The sequence below is a fragment of the Neomonachus schauinslandi genome, chromosome 7, assembly GCF_002201575.2.
Source record: "Neomonachus schauinslandi chromosome 7, ASM220157v2, whole genome shotgun sequence".
Taxonomy (NCBI): Eukaryota; Metazoa; Chordata; class Mammalia; order Carnivora; family Phocidae; genus Neomonachus; species Neomonachus schauinslandi.
In genome coordinates this window covers 6,514,872-6,520,645 of record NC_058409.1, presented here as the reverse complement: position 1 = coordinate 6,520,645, position 5,774 = coordinate 6,514,872, and positions in this window count along the sequence as shown.

The following is a 5,774-nucleotide window of genomic DNA, read 5'->3' as shown; positions in this document are numbered from 1 at the left end:
GCCTTCGTCTCCTCCATCTCCATTCCAGCTGGAAAGAGAGCATCCCCCACACTGAGACCTCCACTAGAATACACTAATAGGACCCTTGCTAAACGCACACACATGGACAGGGAAAATAGGAGTAGCAACGACAGCAAGAAACTTTAGGAAGCTGGACAGCAGGTTGGATGAGTAACCAAAGATAGAGCAGCCTTATAGAGCAGCCTGAGAAGTCAAACCACAGCCTGCAGATTAAGTAAGAGGGTGGGCTCCAGTCAGGAATTAGGCCTACAGCTCCTCTTCCCAGCCCCCAGATCAGAGTTCCTCCCCCAGGCAGCCCACCCGGATTTCCCTCTCCACCAGCTACTCCACAAGCCCTGCCCTCTCCCTCAGAGTGTCCAACCAGCTTCTTAGTCTCTGACAGCCAAGGATTCCCAGACACCTGAGGAATCCTTCCAACAGGGCACTTGTTGACCAAGACAAACGAGGGGGAAAGGCAAATTAGGGCAAGCAAAGACAATGCAGGAGAGAAGAAAATTTCTAATAAAACTAGGCTACTGATATCCCCAGAGAGGTAAGAGAAGATTTTACATCTATGAGAAAAGAACAGAGCTTCATACATTTAAAAAGGAACCTTCAAATGAAAAATACCTCATAGAAATTAAAAACAGATCAACAGAAATAAACAACAGAAGGTTCAGAATACAAAATTGAAAAACTCAGAAAGTAGAGTGATATGGTTTTTTTTTAAATGGAAAATAGGAGAGAAAGGACAAAAATTGGAGGACAAGCCCAGGAGGTCCGACATGAGTACTGAGAGTCCCAAACAAAGAAAAGAGAGGAAGTCTTCAGTGAAATCACTTAATTAAACGTCCCAGCACTGAAGGGCATGAGTTTCTCACAGAAGAAGCTGGAAAGTGCTCCACACAATGGAAATGACCCATAGCAAGGGGCATCATTGTGAACGTTTGGGACACTTAGGACTGGGATGAACAACCATCTTGGTGTGCCTGGGGCTGAGGGGTTTCTTAAAATATGGATTTTCAATGCTAAAACGAGGATGGTCCTGGGAAACCCAGAATGACCGGTCACCCTACTGGGATCCAAAAAGTCTATAAATCTCAGAGAGAAGCCAGAAGGCAATGGCTTCAAAATTCCAAAGAAAAGTGATTTCTAATTTAGAATTCTATACCCTGCTGAGCTTTCAATCATACTAGCAAGTGTGACGGTAAAGAGAGAACCTTTCCAGACATGTAAGGTCTCAAAATTTTTTTTCCTAAGCATCTCTTCCCAAGAGACTATTGGAGGACGTGCTCCATCAAAATGAAAGCATAACCCCAATGTTCATAGCAGCAATGTCCGCAATAGCCAAACTGTGGAAAGAGCCGAGATGCCCTTCAACAGATGAATGGATAAAGAAGATGTGGTCCATATATACAATGGAATATTATTCAGCCTTCAGAAAGGATGAATACCCAACTTTTACATCAACATGGCTGGGACTGGAGGAGATTATGCTAAGTGAAATAAGTCAAGCAGAGAAAGTCAATTATCATATGGTTTCACTTATTTGTGGAACATAAGGAATAGCATGGAGGACATTAGGAGAAGGAAGGGAAAAATGAAGGGGGGGGAATTCAGAGGGAGAGATGAACCATGAGAGACTATGGACTCTGAGAAACAAACAGGGTTTTAGAGGGGAGGGGGGATTGGTTAGCCCGATGACGGGTATTAAGGAGGGCACGTACTGCATGGAGCACTGGGTGTTATACAAAAACAATGGATCGTGGAACACTACACCAAAAACTAATGATGTATTGTAAGGTGACTAACATAACATAATAAAATTAAAAAAAAAAAATGAAAGCATAAACCAAGAAGGATGAGGAGACAAGGTACAGAAAGCAACCCAACACAAGAGATGGGGAGGGACGCCCTTGGAGGATGATGGAGCGCTCCTAGGACGGCAGCTCTGCATGGAGGGAGCTGAGCCACCCGGCAGCAGGGTGACCCCAGAGACAGACGGTCATCACGAAGACCCCCCCACTTCCATCGGGCCATCTTCTTAAACCAAGGACAGAACGTCCAGGATGGCTTGGCCCAGATTCTCGCCAGGACTTGGCTTGTCTTGACCATGTGCCCCCGAGGGTCTCTCCCCTGATGCTCTGCTGAGGGCACGCATATCCCCCATAGAAGTCCTCAGCATTTCCCTGAGAGCAGGAGGCAGCCCCTTCCCTCTGGCCATACTTTTGGCACATGTCTGGTGCCTGGTCCACACCTCAGCCTTGCTAAGCACCCAAGTGTGAAGAGCCCCGTGTTCCCCAAGACTCACTTGTGACCTTGCTTGCAACTTCCCCAGAAGGGGCCTTGTCAACTCCCACAGAAGGAGAAGTCAGACCACGACCTGAAGACTGTTTGTTCCATTCACCTCCTCCTAGAGCCTCTGTCCAGTGTGCCTGCCCTCTGTTTTTCAAGACTAGGTGGTATATTGTCTGGGATAGATATGCAGGTAGAACTATAATGAAAAGCAAGGAAACAATTAGCACAAAAGGATGGTCATCAACTAGAGTTGAGGGTTGAGAAGTCAGCCTGATTTGGGAAGGTGCATAAGGGATTTTAAGGTACTGATGATCCTTTTTATATTAGCCTGGGTATAGTTCACAGATGTTCATTTAGTTATAGTAATAAAAAATTATTATATTTAAATTGTAGGTGTGTTTATAGACTCTTTTGTGTTTATTTTATTTTATTTTTTTTTATTTGACAGAGAGAGAGATAGCGAGAGCAGGAACACAAGCAGGGGGAGTGGGAGAGGGAGAAGCAGGCTTCCTGCCAAGCAGGGAGCCCGATGTGGGACTCGATCTCAGGACCCTGGGACCATGACCTGAGCTGAAGGCAGTCGCTTAACTGACTGAGCCACCCAGGCACCCTAGACTCTTTTGTGTTTAATTTTTGTAGAGGTATAGAGAGGAAAAAGTATCAAGGGAACATGTCTCTGGGGTGATCTCCCAGCAAGGCCCAGGATTTACTCTGATTGGATAAGTTGGGTCCCTGGTCAGGGGTGGGAGGGGGGGTTGCTGCGTTCTCACTGGCCTGGACCCAGTTAGCCCCTCACCCCAACTCTAACCAAGGTTCCAGCCAGTGGGGAGAAGGGGTTCTGGGAAGGAAGGAAGCATGATGGTTGGGAGCCTAAAACAAAACCTCTTCACTGTGATTCAGGGGAGCAATTGGGAAGGACATTTTGATTCCCTTGAAAGGACTGACATCCTTCAGCCCATTGCCTCTCCTTACAGAAGTCTGCCCTCAGGAAATAATTGAGGATAGAGACCAAGAGTGAGGGACCATATGGGTTATGGAGCAGGAGAGAGGCCGACTTTTCCCTCTTTGAAAAGCTCCGTGTTCAGTCACCGTCCTGTGGTGGGGCTTGGTGCTATCAACCTGCACTTGGCAGACTGGCTGTGCGCTGGGCCCTGAGCTCTCAAAAACTGGAGCTTCCTGAGATCTAGAAGCAGCAGGCTCTGTCAGCAGGAGCTGAGGGCCATATGGATATAAAACTAACTCAGGCCTGTCCTCCCCTCCCTCTGTCAGACCAAATCTGTTGGATGGCCTCCTGAAGGAAAGGCCAGGTGCATTCCCAGCCCAGGCAAGCAGAACCCCTGGGCTCAGGCCTGGGAGAGGCCCTGATGCCTCCACAGCATCCTTGCAGATACCAGGGAACAGAGGAACCCTTCACGGGACCCGAATTGGAATGAGAAGAGTGTCTCAGCTCCAGGCTTTGTTGGGGGGGGAGAAGTGGAGAACCACAGCATTTTGGGGCCCCGAACAAGATGCTGCCCCTGCTCAGAGTAGCAGGGCATGAGTTGGCATGGTCCAGGGCCCTACCCAGGGTGGCCTGTGAGAGTCAAGAAGAACTTGCCTATAAGCTGAGGTCTCCTCTTCAGATGAGTCCATTAGGGGCTGCTCAGCAGGCTCCATGCCTCCTGAAATCCAGGGCATGTTGGGGTTCCCAGTATTCAGGTTACCCTCCCCAAGCTCCTAGTCCCTGAGCCCAGCTCCCTTGATGAATCTCCAGACCATATCTATCTCCCACTCAGCCTTTGCCAGTTTCCCCTCTGAGGGTCAGGGCCAGGAGCTGGGCCTGGAGTCAGGAGCCCAAGGTTCTGGGGTACTAGTCACCAGCTGCTAACCTTGTGCACCCCACTTTACCTTTTAGGGTGCAGGTTTTCCCATCTATGGAGTGGTCAATCATTCCCATATGGTTGTGTTAAGAATTCAGTGGTGTGTGAGAACAAAAGACACATAAAGCATGACACATGTTTTCTCTTGAACTGAAACCGCTGGGACATAGAAACTGTCTGGGTCAGGTGGCCCAGGCATTTCATCCAAGACCCTTGGAAAAGGCCCCAAGTTCAGCTCCCCACCACCCCCCAAGGGCACAGGGACTGTGTCTGTTCCTGCAGAAGCAGTCCCAAGCAAAGATGCCCATTTGGCTCTTTAACAATGCCCTGATCTGGCTGAAGCTCCCAACCTCCTACCTGGGGAGCAAGTCTGGTGTGGACCCTGCAAGGAAACCTGCAATTCAGGCTTCTTCTTGGAGCTCCTGCAGGCTCTGCAGAGATTGCACAGATAAAAGCAAAACTGGACAAAGCTGAAACGGGCTCTGAGGAGAACCAGCTGGACTGGAGTAGGCACTCATTCTCATGACAGGGAAAGGAAGAGACCTGGGGTTTTCAGGATACACACACAGAGCCGGGAGCTGTGTGGCCTCAGCTCCTCCCAAAACACTGCAGGGGGACTAGGAACATCACCCTAGAAGGGCTCTAAGCTCAACCCCCAGAGCACACCTGGCCCTGATAGAAAGATGGAACAATGTCAGATGCTTATTCTCACCAGCATTATTCTCTTTGTTTGTCCTGGAAATTTCTGTCCAATGCATTATGACAAGAAGACTGTGTGAGGTTTAACCACCCAGAAAGGAAGAGATTAAATCACCATGAATTGTAGACATAATTGTCTTCTGGAAAAACAAGGCTGTTAGAACTAATGAGATCTAAAAATCCACATATAAAATCCAATAGCAATATCCAGTTAAAGATACAATGGGGAGAGGAGAGTATTGGGAAAGACAGTGGAGCAAGAAGCACCAGGACTCCACCATCAGCTAGACAGCAAAACTGGCAGAATTCGTCTGATGTAACTGTCTTAGAACTCTGGAGCCTATCCAAAGACTTTCAGCTTCCAGAGGAAGGCTTGGAAAGTTTCAGTTCATTTTGGTCAATTTAAGCTCTTAACACAGTAGCAGCTACCCATCCTCCACCAACCACCACCCCCCCTCCCCCGGCCTCTTGGTAGCAGCCTTGCACATACTCCTGGAGTAGCTTACCCACAGCTGCGGGAGCCAAGGTGGGCAAGAAGGGCCTTGTCCTGCAAATACCGGGGAATCTGTGTCCTGATGCTTATTGCTGTTTTTGATCACAGAGGTGCAGATACGGAGGCAGGCCATCATTACTGCGATCTGTACTGGCTGAAGAGGATTCCAGGGGATTTAAAGAGCCAGAGCCTGTTACTTTCCCCCCTTCATTCTTCCCTTTTTTCTCTTTTGGGAGCCAGACATTTAAGGATTAGGATCTTCAAAAGCAACCACGTATACAAAGGAATTTAAAGTTACTGCACATGCCCAGAGAAAGGTGTAGGCTCAGAGAAGACCCAAAAGGGCCTTAAATTCATACCTCAGTCTGATCCGGGCACAGAGGCACCCTACAACAATTTAAAAAAACAAAAAAAACAGAAACCCC